The sequence below is a fragment of the Strix aluco genome, chromosome 22 (assembly GCF_031877795.1).
Source record: "Strix aluco isolate bStrAlu1 chromosome 22, bStrAlu1.hap1, whole genome shotgun sequence".
NCBI lineage: Eukaryota > Metazoa > Chordata > Aves > Strigiformes > Strigidae > Strix > Strix aluco.
Window position 1 is genome coordinate 6661049 of NC_133952.1, and position 20119 is coordinate 6681167.

At 38.4% G+C, this 20119-nt stretch overlaps 2 protein-coding genes across 4 annotated transcripts in view; one reads left to right on the plus strand and one right to left on the minus strand.

Annotated features, from left to right (window-relative positions):
• The window catches only part of LRRC38 (leucine rich repeat containing 38), a 68257-nt gene extending 53660 nt beyond the window's left edge, over window positions 1-14597 (minus strand). Inside the window, exons 1-4 of the transcript XR_012626115.1 lie at window positions 14363-14597; window positions 12553-12673; window positions 12096-12154; window positions 7399-7495 (exon numbers count right to left, since the gene is read on the minus strand). The gene's annotated coding sequence lies outside the window, so the exon portion shown is untranslated. The remainder of the gene's footprint in view (window positions 1-7398; window positions 7496-12095; window positions 12155-12552; window positions 12674-14362) is intronic.
• PRDM2 (PR/SET domain 2) overlaps window positions 14593-20119 on the plus strand; it is a 74641-nt gene continuing 69114 nt past the window's right edge. For all 3 annotated transcript variants that reach the window (XR_012626112.1, XM_074848277.1, XM_074848278.1), the window contains exon 1: window positions 14593-14679. The gene's annotated coding sequence lies outside the window, so the exon portion shown is untranslated. The remainder of the gene's footprint in view (window positions 14680-20119) is intronic.

Sequence of the window (20119 nt, forward strand, 5' to 3'; positions counted from 1 at the left end):
GTGCAACCTCAGAGCATATGCATCCCAGAATTGGTCTACAGTAGTACAGTACTGTGGAATAATACATTCATATCTCACCTCCAGCATAATCTCATTTGGTTTATTTCTGCTTACACTCAAAAGCTGCATAAAACTAAAGGGAAAAATTAATGATACCACCATACAAAGTCATGTACGTACTATATAAAAATCTGTAACAAGCCTAGTGTGTATCTTAAGTCAGTTCTTTACTAATGCTAATTTGGTTTGGGACGTTTTTAAAGCATAAAATCCAAGACACAGAAGTGGGCTTGAAGTAGGCTACAAAGTTTTTACTACCTTTATCACCACCATGGGACCTCAATTAAACTTATTTTTTAAAGGTATCTTTACTTAAGTGTCAGTATATTTTTTTACCTATGACCAATTGCATTCTGCAGCATTACTCATGTAACAACATCATGCAGTTTATCCAATCAATTCTGAGATTTCTGGTATATCAAATCAGTTATCTTTCAAGAAAGCAAGCCTGCAGTCTCTTACAAATGAGCACACGAGGTCCCATCTCTGAAAAACAATTCACACACACCTTAATACACTTTCCAATTCCTGTGACTCAGTTCAGTTGAAGACATACTTGTCTTGGCTAGAAAGAGTTTAACTTTTCACATTACCACCCTTTGCCCCAGTACTTTTAGGTTACAGTACTTAAAGGGGGCCGTATTACTTCAGGTATTTTGTTTCTGCATGCCCATACATCCCACTGGTTTTTGAAAGAGAGTTACCACCAAGTTTCATGCATGACTGTTCTATTTGCTTGTGTGACTTGTATGAATTAGCTAAAAATCCATGTAAACTCATATGAAAGCAGGAAGATTACAGCTTTTTCTTATTGTGGCAACATAAAATAGTAATTTCTGTTACTCTAGATTTAACAATTTCTTGTCTGTACTGAAAACTACCCCAGAAGATGCACTTCATGTCTGACCAAATGAATGCCACATGGATTTATGAATTATTCAACCATTGCAGGGAATAGCACAGATGTCACCAGTTTGTTCTGCATCATCTCAGTTGCTGCTAACTTGCAAATACCACAAAATGAGAAAACTATCTTTATGCCTGTTCTGAGTATTGGTTAAGGCAGAAGTTACAAGACCCCATTTGAAAAATGCATAGCATGATGGCAGACAACCTTTAGTGGAAGTTTCATGTTTTCCTGGATCATGTACAGAACACCAGTTGAACAGCCTGCATTCTGCTCAAGTAAACTGTTCTTTGCTCCTACTCCAGAATCTCTCACTAAGAGCTATTTTAACATCACGTACCAACTATCTAAGTCTTCTGGTCTTAACTGTGTCTTTATGTTCTGCCCTCTAGTTTAAAGAAAGATTTAGTAATCTTAGGCAAAAGTAACCCCTAACCAAATGGCCCATGCTCCACTGAAACATAATCGGAGGGCATTGGAGACTCACTATTAAATACTGCTGTATTTGGTAATAAATCTGAACCAGCAAAAATGTGGAGACATAATTGCCTTCTTAGTATCAGCTGGAGTACAGGATACTCAGTATATGGCTAAAGAAAGCAAGGGCTCTGAAGAATCAGAACACCTCCATTACTCCGTCAACATGAAGAAACAGCAACTGCTGCTACACTGATACATTTAATATTCTGAGGATTCGCACTGCCTTGCTGTCTAGAAATCTCAAGTGTAGAACATTTCATTCAGCTTCAAGCAAACCTCAAGAAACAACGGCTTATGAAAGTCTTTCTCATATTTGTTATGTATTTATATGCTACTGAAGAATTCTTAAATCCCTTTTGTAACTTCACATACAAACAGTCAAGAAATGCAGAGGTCTATATTCCATATGCAAACCACTGCGGCATTCTGTGACTGAGCTTTCATTAGCTTGTATTATTTAGCTTCCCATGGTTCAGGACTTCATGGGTAGGCTGAACACAAGCTGTGTGTTTCTTGTTAGAATTTATGTGGAAGATGGGATCTTTTCTGCTTTGCAAGAAGTCAAACAGCACATTGTCCTAGGGCAAATACTTCTGTAAGCTGAAATGAATGATCAGTATACATGCTTGCAGAATCAAGGCCCAAGGTCAGGAGACTTCCTATGCATGAGAACACAGCAGGAAACAACAGCTCCATACTTTCACCAGCTGGCCAGGTTTGAGTTTTATTCACAGGGAACAACATTCAATATATCAACACTTGCTTTTAAGTCAAAGTCCTTACTCCTGATCACATTCATTCCTTTATAGTTAGTAACAGTAATGTTCCCTTTTGCAGTTTGGCTTTGAGTCATGAATGTGGCTCTCCCTAACAGACAAGCAGGCACCAGGCTTCCTGTGAGAATGCCAGATGTCACTAAAAAATACCATAAACATCGTTGTCCCCTTGTATTTGTGTCTGTGGGGAAGATATACAGCAGTAGTATACTATGAAAGCAATGACTTGATGCATTAACGTTTATAATACTTCTAGGCATCAGTACAGCAATTCTTACAAGAGTTCATCTAAGGCATGTTTTTACTGTGAGAACAGAAAACATCAGAAGAATTAATTCAATAAAACTAGCAATAATTAAGTAAGAACCAGAATAGTCACAGAGATCTCAAGTTACCCCTATAAATTTAAGAAGTGTTCATTTATAGTCAAATACCAATTAAAACATGCAGCAATTGCTTTTAAATGTAATTACTATTTTAAGAGCACTTGCAATATGCTATTGCAAGTATCTTAATCACATTTCATTAAGAGGTAAGTGCAACATGCACATTAATGCTTTCTGTAAAGTTCTCAAGCTCAAAAGCACTGATGTATCATTCATGTGAGGATGGCAAGTACTACCTCCAGTTCAGGAGAGTATGATACACAGATTAAGTGATTTGCCACGGGTTATACCACAGGGAAAAGCCCCCAACACAGGAATCTTTAAACAGTAGTCCTCTTACAGCTTCATATTAGTGCAAATGAAGTGATGTTCCATTATGTTTTATGGTAACATGATCCTTAATATTCTTTAATATAAGATGGCAACAAAGGACAGGGGGAAAAAAGCAACTTAGTGAATCTACCAAGAACCCTCAGGTCAGAAATATGCTCTGATTGGTTTTGATGAAAAACTATTCCATCTAAAAATAATTTCTTCACAGTCAAGTTTTGCAGAGTAGATGCTACTGAACCACTGCAATTTAAAGCTTAAGTCATAACTGGCCTACACCATGCCTGAAGACATTGTTATGGCTATTTATATTCATCTACTTAACTAGATGAAGTAATCAGATTAACCATATCCATCCTTTTCCAGACAGCTTTTTTAACCTGAAGTATTAATCATACTGAAGCTCTCAGCATCTACTTTTGTTAGACAACTACTGGTGGATACAGAAGGTAATAGTGGAAATGTAACTTGACACGAGGTGCCATAATGAGAAGTTTGAATTAGTGCTTTGTACATTTTTCACAGCTGCAGCGTGGAGGCATTTACGTATAAATAAACCCAGCATCACACTAGCCATGTGTCTTTGTCCAGGCCTTGTGGATTTAGGCATTGGACCAAACCCACAGCTCCCCCTGCTCTGCAACAAACAGTTGGACTGCAACACAAAGATCCCCATTCAATCATGGAGCTTGTTGGGCTCTTCCAGGCTGGAGAAGTCAGATTTTCAGACTCCAGTAAATGCTAAATTGGCAAGTGTCTTAGCAGGCAAGTAGTGCTGCACATTCCATGCATTTTCAAGGTTGCGTTCTGTTTCCAGAAAGCAGTTGGCAAGGATGATTGATTTTGAGAGTTCAAAACCAAAACCAAACAGTGCCATCCACAAAAAAGTAGAAAATGGAAGGAATAAAGAAAGTAGAGAACTGCAAAATACTGTCTTCACAAAAGTTTAATTTTCATTCACATTTCCAGATTGACCTGAATTGAAACAATGGACTTACCCACCTGTGTGGGCTATTTCAGATGTTAAGCCACATCAGTATTCAGATAAACTTGCATCAGAGGGAAAAAGATGCCTAAAAATGTTTTGTTCGGACAGATTAGAAGTTTGTCTCAAACCCCCCATTTGTCCAGGGTCAGGCATACAGGGGCTCTAAGTCATCAACCTGATCTTTTCCTAGTCTATACTTAAGGTTATCATAAAGTCACAGTTCTAGAGTGTTCTCTGGGATATCACAGCACAAATACAAGGATAAGGAACCCATCCCAGGCCACTCTTGCAGTATTAGAGTGTTCTACTGCATAGACATACAACATCCTTATTTTTATGTGCAACCAGAACCCCTCAAATCACCAAACATTAAGCCCTGAAGTTCACTTAAATTCACTTGGATATGGCTGAGCTATTCTTTTCTTTCCACAACTGCCCTTAAAACCTTCTGAAGTAGGTTCTTCAAAGGATGAAGGCACTCCCCTTACATTAAACCATCATAATTTTTATCCAAGTTCAAATCAACAAGTTTTACTCATAAAGAAATACTGATGGGGACAGAAGGGCAGAAAAGAATTGCTCTTCAAAGCACTCAAAGTCAGATCCTCCCCCTACAGCAAGTCTGTTGGATCAGTAAGTGTACACATACAGATTCTTCCAAAAAGTATAATTTGATTTCAAGCTTTTTTTTTCCTTATCAATCTAGAAATTCAAAAGACACACCTCAAATCAAGCTCATTAATTTGGTTTAATGAGAACATATCTTTCAAAAAAATAGGCTTTTGAAAGATTTCTAGAGTCCACGACACCTTCCAGCAAACTGTATCAATACTTAACTATACTCTCAGAAAAGTTCAGCTTTTTCAGGTGTGAGTTACTGAGCCATGTGCTGGTTCTGCCAGACTAGAGTTGTATCTGTTCACAAACTTCCCTCAATATGGTAAGTATAGGCCATTAGAAAGTCAGATGTCTTTGACGATTTCTGCTGAGTATGTTCTGGATTTTGACATGAAGTACAGCCCAGTCAAATGTATTCCAGCTGTAATATACCTCATCACACACATCAGGGACATAGCTTCTCTTAGTGCTTATAGCTACATAAAACCCCAGGATGCACTTCTCCACAAATGAAAACCTGCTTTTTAGTCAAAGATTGAGTTAACAGCAAATACTTTTGCACCCCTCTCCTCCCCATTGTTAAATCTACCTTAAAATTAACAGGGAAAGAAGAACTTTTTTCATGGCTGTTCTTTCTGAAAGCATCATTAATTTTAATGCAGTTCTATCAAGTAAACATCAGTCTTTTGTGCTCTGTATCTCATTTAGAACTGGATTGTTTTTCTTCTGAAATGGTACCGCAACACTGGTATAAACCAGGTTTAGTTTTCCTAACAGGAGGTAATCTAGGAAGACGCTGCAGCAGCAGCAAGTAATTGCATCCTTACCTTCCAATAGGAAAGGGAGCACAGTAAGAACAATACTGATGCAATGCAGCAACAATTCCAATTAAATCTGGGTAAAAAATAGAAGCTCCCTCTGGTTTTTGAGGGGAAAAATGATAGAAAGAGTCTGTCCTACTCTTCAGAGAACCCCTCTTTCTTCCTTCTCCTATGCAGAACGGGAAGTCACTGATGTTTTAAGAAGATGGATTTCTCTGTACTACGTAAGCCCATTAACTCATTTTTCCTACAATAAGACTGCCATCTGGTAACAACTTAAAGGCAGTACTGACCAGCAACTGAGTTAAATCATTGACTAGAAGTGGATGAACCTAAATCCTTATTAAAACACTTCCTCCCTCCCTCTGGAACAACTAAACATTTTCTAACAAGGCAATTTTAAATATACTGATGTTTGTCTTAGGAAATTAGTGCTGTATGTCTCATTTGAGCTGGGAAGCAACTCCATTTCCTGCTTTTATCAACCATGTTATCCTCGAGTAACACATTCCTTTACAGTCCTGTGGATATTTTGCCTCATGACATTTTTGATTCATCCTGTGCAGGAAACAGGGAAGGAATTAGCAGGTTCAGCAGGTGTACTCAAGGGAAAAGAGATGGGAATGCCAGCTCTTCCTCATTTCCTATCTAACATTTTGCAAAAAAACACAGGAGTTGAATAAGCAGTAACAACTGAGCACAGCATAACACATGCTAGCTTCCTTCTTGAAGGCATGTCCTCTCCTGTGTGTTTAGCACTGATGCAATTTGCTGAGAAATAAGGGACAGCCATTTGCAGAATTGTGTTTTCCTGTCTACACCCACACAAACTGTTTATACAAAGAGAATTAAGGAAAGTGCACTTCTCACAATTTAGACACAGCTTTAGAGATTGGTGTTACAAGAGATTTTGACCCAAACCCCAGCCCTTAAAGGCAAGTTGTATAATAAAATACAGCTTACTCTTAACAGGCAGCCTTTGCTTCACTAGTAAAGTAGTGAGAGAATATACATAGTGTAAGTTGCTGCATGAAGTTACCTTTGTGGTCCAGAGCTGGATTTAACCTGAGGAAACTACTCCTGACACTAAGATATGCCTCTTTGTAAGAGAAAAATATTAATGAGAATATAAAAACGTGCATTGTTATTAACCACAACTCTCAGGGAGGCAAATCCTATCATCTGTTCATTGAAGTCTAGAAGTGCTGCACTTAAGAAATGTTTAACTCCTAATTATGAAGTTACTCCCTGAAAACAGTTTTCCTGATGGATTTTTCTAGCTCATTTTGTCATGATTAATAATTAGCTTACTTCCACAATAAGCATGCTTGACTGACTGAGTGGAAAGAAATAGAAATATCTGAGAAGGTAAAGCATTCTTGCATTTCATGCAGAAAACTGAGCAAGAACCACAAGAATGACTGAAGAATTGATACACCTGACAAGAAGCAATGTATACAGAAATACACAAGCAGAACACTAAAATGAAGGACTCCTCACTGCAGGCTAATAATGCAGATGCACCATGACTGCACACTCAGTAAACTGTATCCTAGCACCAGCTAGTGGTAAGAATTACTGAAGGCATTTTTTACAAGAAAAATGAACATGTTCATAATCAAAAAGCTTCAGATTATTATATATTGCCTCCTAGCCATCAAGCCTGATTTATTTTTAAAATGCTTCCAACAAAACAAATGTTTCACAGAGTATGCCTACACCATCCATACAGCACCTGAAGTGATTTTGATTGATCCATTGCTATGAGTTGGAAGAAGCAGTACAGACAACAATCAGATGCTTTCTCCATACTCAGTGCTATTTCACCCTCAGAGCCAGCTTGTCACTATGCAAGTAGTAGGTAACCAAAACCAGAGCCAAACACTATTCTTACCATGCTTTCCCTTCCACAGAGTATTGCCAACATCTTCTCTCAATATTTCTTGTGTTTAAGTGAATTGACAGAGATGAGTTTTAGCCCGTTAGTAGCAGTAGTACTCAGGTAATGGCTAGTAAGTCCTATATAACTTACCTGAAGGACCAAAAACCTCAGCAGCTGTCAAGTTCTGGAGAGGGCAATGTTCCAGCGAAGCATGTCTACTCAGTCTTGGACTGAAGACATCTGTTCTCTTAAAAAGAGAAAATAAAATCTTAGGTTCCATAGCCTGTGATCAAGAGGTAGTGAACTGACTTCATTAACTGGACACCAGTATCCTGCCCCATCAGATATCCTAGTTACCATTTTGCTACAGTCAGTCATATGGGACTTTTCATGGAAATGGTCATGGGAACTGTGGGAAGGCCAACTGGAGCATGCATATGGAAGCCAAATATCCAAGACTAACTAGGTATGACCATATCACCAATTCCATAAGGTGATCCTGAAAAAGAACTTCTCCATAGCTATAGGAAAAGGAGCACTTGTTGGCCAGCAGATATGGAACTTATGTACAGTATAACAGGCAAGCAATCAACTCAGACAAGAATAACAATCAGACCATGAGACATCCGTGAGTAGTATAAAACTCCATTGATAAACTTGGATACTGCTTTAAGTTGTGAAAAACTAGATTTTTATATCAAGACCTGCTACTGGTACAAAGATGACTCAGGCTGTAGAAAGCAGATATAAGAATAAGGACTGTGAAGGACCTTGAGGCTAAGTTAGAAAGAATCACCTAAACCTGAAGGAAGTAAAAGAAGCAAGAGTACTTAAGTCCTTGAGTTTTAAGAGGCTCATTCCCCAGGACATTTAAAGTACAAGTTACCCAACTATCCTAGTACTTCAGCCAATTCTTTATCTGTCAAAAAGCTCTTTTAGAAAAAACTAGTAACATTACTCAAATGTAGAGCTATTAAGTAACCAGTAACCCTAGCAGTTCAAACTATCAGTCTTGCCCAGAGAAATTATTAGTTTAAGCCACAACATGCAGCACATTGTCTCTGATGTTTATAAGGACAAACTAGAACAGCACAGAGTTTTGATAATAGACATCTTGTTCCAATTAACAAGAGAAGAATTGGCCATATTGGTATCACTTGGGTCTAGCTAGTGTCAAGGCTACTTCAGACCCTCTGAAGAGAAAAACCTTTTCTAGAAAGATTTTTCCTGCCAAGGCTCGTAAAGACTTCTACGCACAAGAAGTTCTCTGTCTCTAACCACGCAACAGTCACCTTCCCAGTCACCCTGATATATTCAGTCAGACATGCAGCTTTACAAAAATTTTTTGCTAGTATTTGTCTCTACTGTGTGCTCGTATTATGTGCCTGTGTGTGTGTTTAAGCACACACAGGTAACCTGAAACCCTAATTCATTATTTTAGAGAGCACGGTAGCAGCAATATCGATATTTTCTGAATACAAAAAATTTTCAGTGTTCAGAACTTTAATCAGCTAAAGATTTGTAGGATTCTCTGACCACCAGAGATAGTGTAAACTGAAGTGCAAGTCCACTGAAACACCACCAGGTGGTATGTATTCTCAATGTAAGTGCAGGGAAAGTAAAGATGACTTGTACACAGAGCTACCTAAGTTTCAAGCACAAATAAGTGACGACACAACATAGTCAACAAAAGCAAAAACTTCCAGGCAAAGCAAATTGAGAAGTCTATCTGGCAATAAACAGGGGCTAAAGAGGCACAAAACCCAGCACAGACTATGCCAAAACTAGACAGCTTGTTCCTGTTCAGTGCGATTGAATGATGGGTTCTGGAAAAACAGTATTAACAGTCACAGATGTGTCTCGATACAAGTGCAGAATACTGCAAAGAAGCGACTGAGGAAGCGAACAAGAGAGTTTGAGACAAGGCTGATATTGCAAGCTGTACTTTCATTGTAACAATGGATGTTTTCTTCATGTTCCCCTCAGACAAAATCTGTCACCTGGCTTTTTAATGCTGCCAGTCTGTTAGCCTCACTGGTTTTAGATTGCTCTGAAAGCAGAAGGTGATTGGCCTGCTATAGCATTTCTCACTCTGAGAAGGTAGCATGTTGCAGTAAGCTTTGTAGAGACATTCATAATTTACATGAGCAGCTTGAGAGCCCTAAGATTCATACATGGAAGACTTCTATATCAAGAGTGTCATGCTAGAAGATTGATAAATAATGTGAGTCTCTACTATTTAATGACTTCAAACTAGCAATATTAATTCCAGGCCAGAGATAAAATAGCATTTTGCTCCCCTACATCCTTTCTCACCTTTTGCCAATAAGCCTACAATCACAGTCCTAAACTACAAATCCCATTACCCACATAAGTTCATTTGTATCAGTACTTTGGTTGTCACTGTTGAGATAAACACTAATCATTTTCAGAAAGAAATGTAGCTTTGAACATCAAAAATTCTGTCCTGTTGGAGCCTACCATCACTTTAAAAACATAGTCCATACTAAACAGATCCTCAGCCTCCTTTCAAATGTCAGTAAGGCCTTACAGCATAACAGGAGTGAGTCTCACCCAAGTTTTCCCTTCGGTAGTGTTTTGTTTCAAGTATTGGAATAACACCTAACATTCCATCTGTGAAAAGCAGCAGTTATTAATGAAAGAAATTAGTATGTTTTTAATCAGACATAGGCCAGATTCAACTACCTCACATAGCTCTTGCATTTCTTTAGAAGAAAGGGTGCTAAATACTAATGTCTTTCTAGTACACCTTTCACTTTTCAAAGCTATATTTTAACTGAACACAGCAGCACAGAAAAGTGTAAATGATTTGGAACTTGGAAAATCAACAAGAAAACAGGGAAAACAATACTTGATTACAGGATTATGGGTCTCACTACATTAGAAGCATACAGAAAAAAATGTACTGAAGGTACAGATATATTTTACTCACAATCAAAGCATGCAGGCTAAGGATATAGAATCTGGTTAAGTGGCAGCTAGTTGGAAAACAATAGTGTCTATTAACACTTGAGCAAAGCACAGCTGCTTAAAGTAAGAGTGATGGGATAAACCAAAAATACACAGGCTGGGAAACTACCAGTGAGGCCCCTAAAGTAGAATAATTGGAATCCCTGTAGTTCAACATATGTAATACTGAGATGAGAAATCACACCTTATGCCTCAAGATTCTCCAAATCCTTAAGTCTACTTTTACAGATAAAGTGAAAGTTTGTGCTTGTGGGTATCACATTATTCCCTATTCTTGTGTCTCAAAAGGCAGCAGAAATTTGTGAATATGATCATAGAATTTAATCCACTACACATCACTGCATGAACAAGACAAGGATTCTACAAAGCAATTTTAATGCCTCTTGTCTACTGTCTTTTGGTTTAATGAGTCCCAGTGACACCTAAAGAGATCAGTTATTACTGTTAGACAGCTTAACAGCACTGAAGTTACTTCAAGCAATTCCAAAAGCAAAGTGTATTTTCTAAGTGATTTATTTTCACACAAATGGACATATTATTCAAGGATAACCTTATAATAGATTCACCAAGCCTTTGACATAGACACTATTATGTTTGCAGTGTGGCTTATTTGCATCCCTCGTGTGTTCATTTATTCTATTCTGTACAGTAGAGGCCTCCTGTACTAACTTTGTCAGATTAGTACTTACTATTACACCCACAAGCTAGTATTCATCACAGGCATTCTCATCTTTATTCTAAGGAAATCTAGAGCATAGATAATCGGCTTGTTGTCATATGTATTTTTATTATTAATTCACTGTTGTGATGCAGAGGCTGAGTTGTGGGCAGACAGACTCAGTGCCATATTCTGGAAGCTTTTGATAAGATTTCTAGCAGGCAGAAGGACCCTACATCTTTCCTCTCACTTTGCTTTCATGCTTTATCTTTTCTTCGTATTACTTCTGTCATGCTAAATTTGGAAAATAAAAAGAATCTGCTTTAAGACAAATAGAAATGTTATATTATGCAATACTAAGTGAGAACCTTTCACTATATATATAGCGGTGATGCTTTAGTTTAAAAGGAAGTTTTTTTGGTCAGAAGTGATTTCTTTAACGCACTGACTATCCTTTTATTCTTTGAAATGTCTTAGGAGATGTTTCAAACTAAAAATTCCAAATATTAAGCCTAAACAAGACTTTGCACCCATTTGTATAAGAATGGAAATAAACAGGATTCAAGTACAAGAGCATGTTTACTACCAAATAGCTGACACAATTGAGCAAATGGCTCAGGAATACCTATGGGAAGGCCAAGACTACACAGAGCTCGTTCTGATTATAATGTTGCAACTGTTAGTTACCAAAATTACTGACAAACTGACAGCATCAGACAAGTTTTTTCCACTTCTTGCAGTCACACACATAATATGCTTATGACAGCTACATTTCATACAGATATTGACAGAACGTTACTGTTTTCTACACTGAGGATTTTGACTGAAAAAAATGAACTAACGCTTCTTTAAAACACTTAGAAGTGAGAGTTCCTTGGTTTGTAGATAAAATAAGTGCAAACCAATCTAAAAGCCTATCCTGTCTTAGAGAGTGATTTGTAAAGTCTTCAATGTTTAGATGCTTTGTTTTTACTTACTCTCTTATATTATAAAGTCTTATTAACTAACATTCTAAAAATCAAAATTGGAGTAATATAGCTTATCTTAGCATTCAAAATTCTTCTAACATTCATAGCATAAACCTTCCAAGAATCTACAAACTTTAACAAGAGCTTTTTAAAATTTTTTTATTATCATAAAACTATAACCTTGTATTAGTAGCAATTACATATACAAAAGCAGTTACAGAATTAGCTACCTGAGAAAACTGTTTCTACTTCATTCAGAGCTCCAGCTTTTCAAAAGTCCCTTCTCCACCTACAATATAATAGCATACAACAAAAAGTAATTAATAAATAGTAAACATTAAAAGCAACAGAGTTAAGTAATCTTCATAAGTGATTCTACAACTATAAAGAACTTCATGTTGGTTCAGCATTATATCTCTACACAATAAGAAATAAAATTATGTTTTTGAGCAAGTATAAACAATTTAGCATTTAAAACCATCCATTAAAAAGCTGTTTAAGTATTTAATACTAAAATATATTAAAAAAAAATTTTTAAAATGTTCAATTAAGCCAAATGTAAGCCAAGAAAATAATCCTAGCTATACAACATTCCTATTTATCACTATACAAAGCCAAGCAAAATCTGTAAGGAAACAAAAAATACAGGAAAAGAAAGACAACCAGCCTCACTGAAAATAAACTCACTTTCACAGTCTAGCTCACAGCCTAAAATTACTGTGGTCTTCCAACATGACTTTTACAGTGACATCCACCAATCACTAGCAGGGTGAGTCTTCAAATTAAGCCTCTGAAGAGCCAGTACAGCCTTAACCAAGAAGGAATAGAGAAGTAATATCAGTATTTGATCAAAAGCCTTTACTCCTTTCAGCTTTAAACAAGTGAGTAAAAATTAATACTGTAGCAATGAAGTTATAAAATCAAAATAAAATTAATAAAGTCAAAAGAAATGCTAAAAATATCAGTATTTTGTAGTTAGTACTGTAAGTTTGTGGGTTAGTTTGTTGATACCTACCTTGCCTGGTTTACAGTCTCAATAACAATGCCTCTATAATACAGGAAAAAGTAAGAAGGTAATAGGCTAATCTATTTTTTAAAAAGGGCTGTGTTTTAAGCTGCTTTGGAAACTTTTTCTAGAGTTAAGTATGCTGAGGAAAGTCATAATTTGTATTATTTGTGATTCTTTTGGAAAACCATATACTTAATAATCTTGAAGGTAGAAAGGTTTGTACTCTAGCTGATGGTGTATGTATTTTGTTCTATGTTTTTGTTTTCTCTGTTATAGCTATAAGGCTCTAACATGCTAAATGGAAGCCTTGGTTTTTCTTAAAATGACTCCAAAACTTACACAGATGTAATTAGTCTAGCTTAGAAAATGAAATGTTAATACAGCTAAATTAGAATTAATTTAGCCTAATAAGTTAAAGTAGTTTAAACATATTTATATTAGGATTTGTTACTACTAAAATTAGAGGTTTCAAAACTGACTTTGGTATACTTAAGCAACATTTTAAAATATAAACATATCCTGAGTAATCCAGGTGGGAAGATCACTGTGTCCTGTTATTTTTCAGTCTGCTGTGGCTTGGCAAACTTAAGCAATACCACAGAGGCATTCAAATTCTCTGGCTTCAGAGTGTGCATTTTCCTTATGCTTGAAATGTTATCTTTGTAGCTGTGTTTGTTGGAAATACGGTGAATTGATGTAAAAAGCTTGTTTGACAAGAGAGCGTAGTCAGGTGATTTGCTTGGCTACTTCCTAAGGAAACCTTCCAGCTTCATGGAATGGGACTCCTCTCTCCTGGTACTATACAGGTACTTTGCGTGCCCAGGCTTATCGACAGTTTTAATGTCGCTCCTTGATGCACAATGAATGTGAAAACAAAATAATCAAAGAAATGTAAAACATTTCTTAACTTTAGACCTCTCATCTCTAACTGCATTAATGCCTCCCATCTCCTATGGGTTTAAGTCAGGGGGTTTTCATCTGGGAAAATGGGAAATCCTTAACATTTCCTTTTAAAAATAGTCCTAGCCCAGGAGAACTACATCTCTTTGACAGTATTATGAATACAGAATTCAAGTGAGAAAATTATTTTTCTCTTCAAATTAAAGGGACACACTGTTATGCCCTACAATACAAATACAAGCATTTCCCAGGAGGTGACTATGAGGTTTTTTTCCCTCTCAGGTACTTGCTCAGAAATTACAGTGAGAAAACTTTGGTTTACACGGGACAGCACAACATATGTGCAGCAAAACTGGGTCTGAGGCTGTCAGACTGCTAGCCCCAAAACACCGCCCGCGCCTCCTCAGGGGGTGAGGATCTTTCCACACATCACCTCCAGTTATTCAAATAATTTCCCCTCAGCCACTAATTTTTTTTTTTTTCGTTTTCAGTCAGAGGCGAGAAAACCACCTCCCTGCGGAGCTGTACTATTACCAAAAGATGAAAAACAGACAAAAAAAAAAAAAAAAAGAAATAGGGAAAGAGAACCTGCTCTTCTCCACAGCTCATTGTCTGGGATGAGGGTGGTGGCTGGAGGCCGCGGTGCGGAGGCCGGCGCGGGCAGGTGGGATGAGCTGAGGGGCTCTCGGGGAAACACTGGGGGTGAACCGGGTGCGGGGAGATGGGGGGCGGCGGGCGGGGGGCGGCCCCGCTCCGGAGGGGGTCCCGCGGCGGGGGGACCTGCCCGCTGGCCTCCCCCCAACGTCACTTCCGAGGCTGGAGACAAAATGGCGCCCGGACGGTGCCGGAGCTGAGGCCGCTCCGCGCCCCTTCGAGCCGGGCCGCAGGCGGCGGCAGCGGCGCAGGTGAGGGGGAGGCGGCGGGGCCCGTCGTGCTGCCCGCGGGCGCCGCCGCGCCGGAGGGCGGGACGGGGCGTGGGGGCGGTGGGCAGAGCCAGCGGCGCGGCGCCGGGGGCGCGGCTGGGAGGGGGCCCGGCGCGGGAGGAGGGGACCGCGGCGGTGGCGGCGGCCCGGCCCGCGGAGGAGCCTCCTTCGGGGGGGTGGAGCCGCCCCGGGGCGGGGGGTGCCCGGAGGAAGGTGGCGGCAAGTGGCCGCGGGGTGGGCGTGCGGGCTGCAGGTGCGAGGAGCGGCCGTGGGACTTGTGCCCTGCGGGGGAGCCTGGAGGAGAGGGGGTCCGGGCGGAGGGAGGAGGATGGCGGCAGAGGCCGTTTGGAAGAAGGTGCTCCATCCCCTGGGCTGCTTTTTCAGGTTTTTCTCTTGAAAATGCTGCCTTGGAGGTGTCAGCTGGCGAAGCAGAGCTCTGTAACTGCTGCCAGCCTGACGTTTCGAGACAACTGTTGTCTTCCAAACAGTTCGTAATACGCAGTCTTCAAAAGTTCTGGCAATTCACACGCCTTTAAAGCTCACTGCAGATCAAGCGTCAGCCAAGCTGGGTGAGCGGCGGCTTGGAGAAATTAATTTCAGAATTGGTTTCCTCACTGGAGGTGTCCTGGACGTGTCACATAAATCAGAGGTCTCTTCATGGTGGTGCAGTGGTACCGTGGGGAAGAATGTTTGGGGTGAGAGGCAAGATTTGCATGCAAGACGTTTAGAACAGGTCAAGAGTAGTATCTGCAGGTACATTTTGTGTTTGAAGCCAGGGCGGCGTGTGGAGCCCTGCTGGTAGCTACCTCATGAGCAGGCGGCTGAAATCTTCAGCAAAGTTTCTAGTGGTTTGAAATTCATAAGAAGCTGCAAAATTTCCATTTTGAAATAGTAAAGAATAGTTTAAATTGTTTTCAACAGTTGTCGAAAAGGGAAAGGCAGGTGATGTGGTTGCACCTGCCATCTGATCGTTTAGTGGCAAGAGAAATAGTTTTCTTATTTTACGTTTGAGTACTCAGCAGTGGACAGCTCTTCAGCAGCAGGACTGCCTGCATTTCTCATGCCATGCCAGTTTGCAGTTCCCAGTCTACGCTCTTGACTTTGGGCGTGTTATTTGAATGCAAAGTCTTTTTCAGTTTATTGGCACATACTACGTAGATTAGGAGAACTGGAGATGTACAGTGGTGTGGCATGTAATTATGATGTTGTTTTTTGACACTTGCTCTGTTTTAATAAAAATGATGTGCATGTTAAGATTTCAGTTAAGCTTTCCTTGGTGTAGACCAGAGGCCTCCAGCTCTTCCAGCTGTTGGAACGCGTGATGGTGAATCAGTGATAGCATTGGCACTCTTCAGATAGAGAACTGCATCACTGATTGATGGGGGGGAATGACTTTTAAGAAATGGAAGGACTACTGGACTTGTAGAGATGGCAAGGAGAACCATGTAGTAGTACCTGTTGGTTTTCAAGCATATAGCTCACAGGATTTGCTAGAGCAGAAGTGTCTCAACAGCCTGTCTGCCCATGGCATAGACCATGAAAATGAGGCCAAGTTTTGCTTATAGTGAAACCCTAGTCACATTAAATAAAAGGCAAATCATCACTTGGAATAAAATATCTTAGGTAGAAATGCAATGATTATTGTGTTTGGAGATTTCTGAACTGATGCCTCTTTAGTGCAGATATGGGGATCAAAAGAACAGCCTTCTCCCAGAGTAGTGTGGAAGATGAGAGAAGTCCTTATATACACTTGTATAACACATCCTTATTTTTCTACATGAATATTTGCTTGAAAATGGAAGGGAAGTAAAGCAGAAGGTCAAAGCAAACTACTATTTTTCTGTAAAAACGAAAATGGCTCTTGAAGTCCATCCTCCAGTGCAGTGATGTCCCCATTTCACTGTTTTACAGAAAAGCCTTGATCCTTAGGGGTAAACAAGTAATAGTATATAAAGAGGAGATTGTATAATGTTGCTTACTAGGTGGTTGTCTGTTGAAAAACAGAAGTTCAGAGAGATTTAGAGACGACCAGTGTGGTAATGTATTTGTTATCATTGGTATCCAGTTGATAGTTAATTTGCAGTGTGCCTGCAAGACCTTCGAATGAGGATCTCAACCAGAAAAAAAATAAATAAATTAGTGTATGGCTTATAGCAATAGCACAGTACCTTGATCATCATGAGTCATTTGCTTACTGGTGGAGATTGGAGACTGCTACTTGTATGTTTTTGATCAGGGATTTATAAACAGCTGGAGTTTGAAAACTCCTGTCTGTGGAGTATCTGCACTGGCATACCTTTCTAAAGCACTGCCGTGTATTTGCTGTTGAACTTGCTATCAGGATCATACCTGCTCTTTCACATGCTACTTGACGACCCCCCCATGAAATAATTTATTTTACTAATGTGTTTTTTCTCTGGTTGTATTCTTAGCTGAAAAATATTTCTTCTCTGCCTCTGTATAAAACATGCCTGTAGGCAAAATTGGGAGGCTGAGTCCTGTATTGTAAAAAGGACCGAAATGGACTTCTTCACATAGTAGTAAATCAGCAATGTACTTGTCTTAGAAAATTTTCACTTGAATTTACTGTCTTTGCAAGCAGAATAAAAAGTATACTTATGTCTGAAGGTTGGAATGGTATTTCTGTATATTTGCAGTGGTTAGAGACTTGTTATTTTCTGTTGACTTCTCTCGACTAGTTGCTGTTTAATTAATAAACTCGGGGTTTATTTTTGTGTTGGTGATTTATTGGCATATTTTGTTGGTTATTTGAATAAACCTTTCTAAAGTGTATTTGGTTTACATGGCGGTAAGCGAAGCCTGTTTTCTTAATGGACAATAGGTAATAGATTTTAGTGTTCAGAAAATCACTGTTTGCCCGTTTTTTCTCCATTCTTATTCTGTCAGCTTTGAGTAACTGAAAATGTCTTTGCAATTAAGTGCCCATAGATAGTGCTTCTTGTTTCTATCAAATGCATATTTTAATCTTTCAGAGTTAACATGAACTTAATGGGGGAGGGGGGGGCAAGCTTTGTTTCACCTAATACACTGAAAATTTGTGGATTAAAGTGTTTCAGTATTGAATTGAAAAAATGTAAATGGCCTGATGTTAAAAAAATAAATTAAAAAATCATGTGCTGCAACTAAAAACTAAAACAAAGAGCTGTGCAGTATCCCAGCCTGAACCGCTGGTCATTAAGAAAGCAAATTGTTGAGACTTTCAAGTTTAGTTCCTGGTTCTATAACGAACATGTTTTTACCGGAGCAATGACGTAATGCGTGTCCCCTTTTCAGCTTCCAGAAGAGGATTGGTACTCTTATGCCTGGTTTTTCCTTTCTCTGAATTGGAAGCAACATTATCTTTCAAAGTGCTTTTTGATACAGAAATCATAAACATGACTTATAAAATCAGAAGTAAAACATAGGAATGCTTACCAGAAGTATCATCTGATATAGCTTGAAAAAGCCTATCTGTAATGTTAGCTTTGTATAATATTACTTGCTCTTGTTTGCAAACTTTATTCCCAGGAAGTTATATTTTTTGTAGGGGAATATTTAAAATTTAAAAAGGGCGTAAAATTCAGAAATAGGGTCAAAATATTTTTTGTTTCAGATGTTTTGTTTTAGAGAGACCACAGAGTTTCCTTAAATATAGATGCCTGGTGTATTCTTCTCTAAATAAATATAATTTGTTGCCTAACAATGAGCCTTTCGAAATACACTTTTCTGAAACTCTTAAGATTATATGATGCAGTAGATCTTCTTTCTCTTGTGTTTGTTTCCCAGATGCTTTAATGTCTTGAGAAAGCACATAACATTTTTGTCTCATGAGATACAGTAGTAGGTAGCAGTTTGGAATAAATATGACTTGGCAATGTTTTCCACAAAATAATTTTAAAAGATCAGGTTGCTGTACTGGTGAGCATGCTTCATTTTTTGCATACAACCTTTATTTATCTTAGGGACTTGTGAGTCTTCAAAGTTTACTGTGATAGATGTTACTAACAATATCCAGGTCTTTGCCTGATAGATGCAGGTATATGTTGCTGTTGAGTTTGGAGGAAAGGTTGAATTGAAACAGTTGTTACCTCTGATGGAGCTGCTGACGTGACTTTTTCAAGGTACTAACACAGTTGTAGACTATTGCTAACTTTAAAACTGATTTAATGTGGTCTTCTTTACACTTAATATATCACAATTCCCCTGATGATAAATCAGAGCAGTATCATTTTCTTTGGTGCTTTCCTGGCCAATCTTGTGTTGGACTTGACTGTATGTGATATGAGTCATTAGGGTATGAAATGAAAGCTTGTTTCTGCTTGCAGTGATGAGAATAAATACGTTTTTGGTAGTCATTGATGATACAGGGAACTAATATTTGTGTAGCAGTTGTAGAATTTGTTTCATATTTGCTTGGTTTTGTTAAACTTTGTGTATTAGAAGTTCAATCCCAAATGTAGTGTTACAGATACTTTGTCTTCTGTTCTTATGTCAGGTTTCATTTAGGTAGAAGGAAAACTAGTGATTGTATGAAGTCTGTATATAGTCTTAATTATTTGGGCTGGGAAGAAAAAAAAAAAAATCTTGCTTTCCATATAGTTGAGTTCATTGTTAACAAAGTAGGTAACATGGAGGAAAGAAAATTGGGGAAATATTTTCAGGCATTTTTTCAGTTAGAGGGCTCCTAAATGTAACTTGTCAGAAGTGCATGTATAAAATTTTTAAGATGAAGTGTGCATTTTAATAGCTTTATAAATACTTGTTGAAGCTTTTGGTTTACTGTAGCTTAATCTCACATCTAATTGTATTTTATGGTCAACTGGTTCCTCTGGTAACTTGTAGGTGAAAGAGTATAGAGTAGCGCAGTCTGTTACGAATCTACCTAAGCTGTGTTACGTGGATGTTGAAATATATCAGTATGTTAAGATTTGCCAGCTTCTCCTAAGAAATACCATTGAGAGGTTTGGATATAACCAGTTCTATAAAAGCTGAACGAAGCATTAATAAAACTTGTAAAAATACCAGGCTTATTTTTTGTTCTGAAAAGACTTTGAAAACAGTATTAATTCTAAGCAAAATAACTTTTAATTAGTATATGAAATACAATAAAAGTGTATTTTTACTGCTGAAATTAAATTTTTAAAAAAGTTCTGGACTGCTTTTCAAATTTATGACTATTTAATAACTTGGCTAAGAAAGCTCAGCTTAGAGGAAATTTTCAGCTTGACAGGACTTCTCTTTAGCATTGAACCCTTCAACCCATCACTTGATTGATATTTACTTGTCTCTCAAATTCGTTTATGTTTAGTGGCTGAGTAGTGATGGAGTTGAATGTTCGCTTTTGTAAGACAATGCTTTAAATCCTTGTTGTCTTTACATATCTAGAGTTCTGGGTTAAATGCCTTCCAGTTTTATTCAGTGT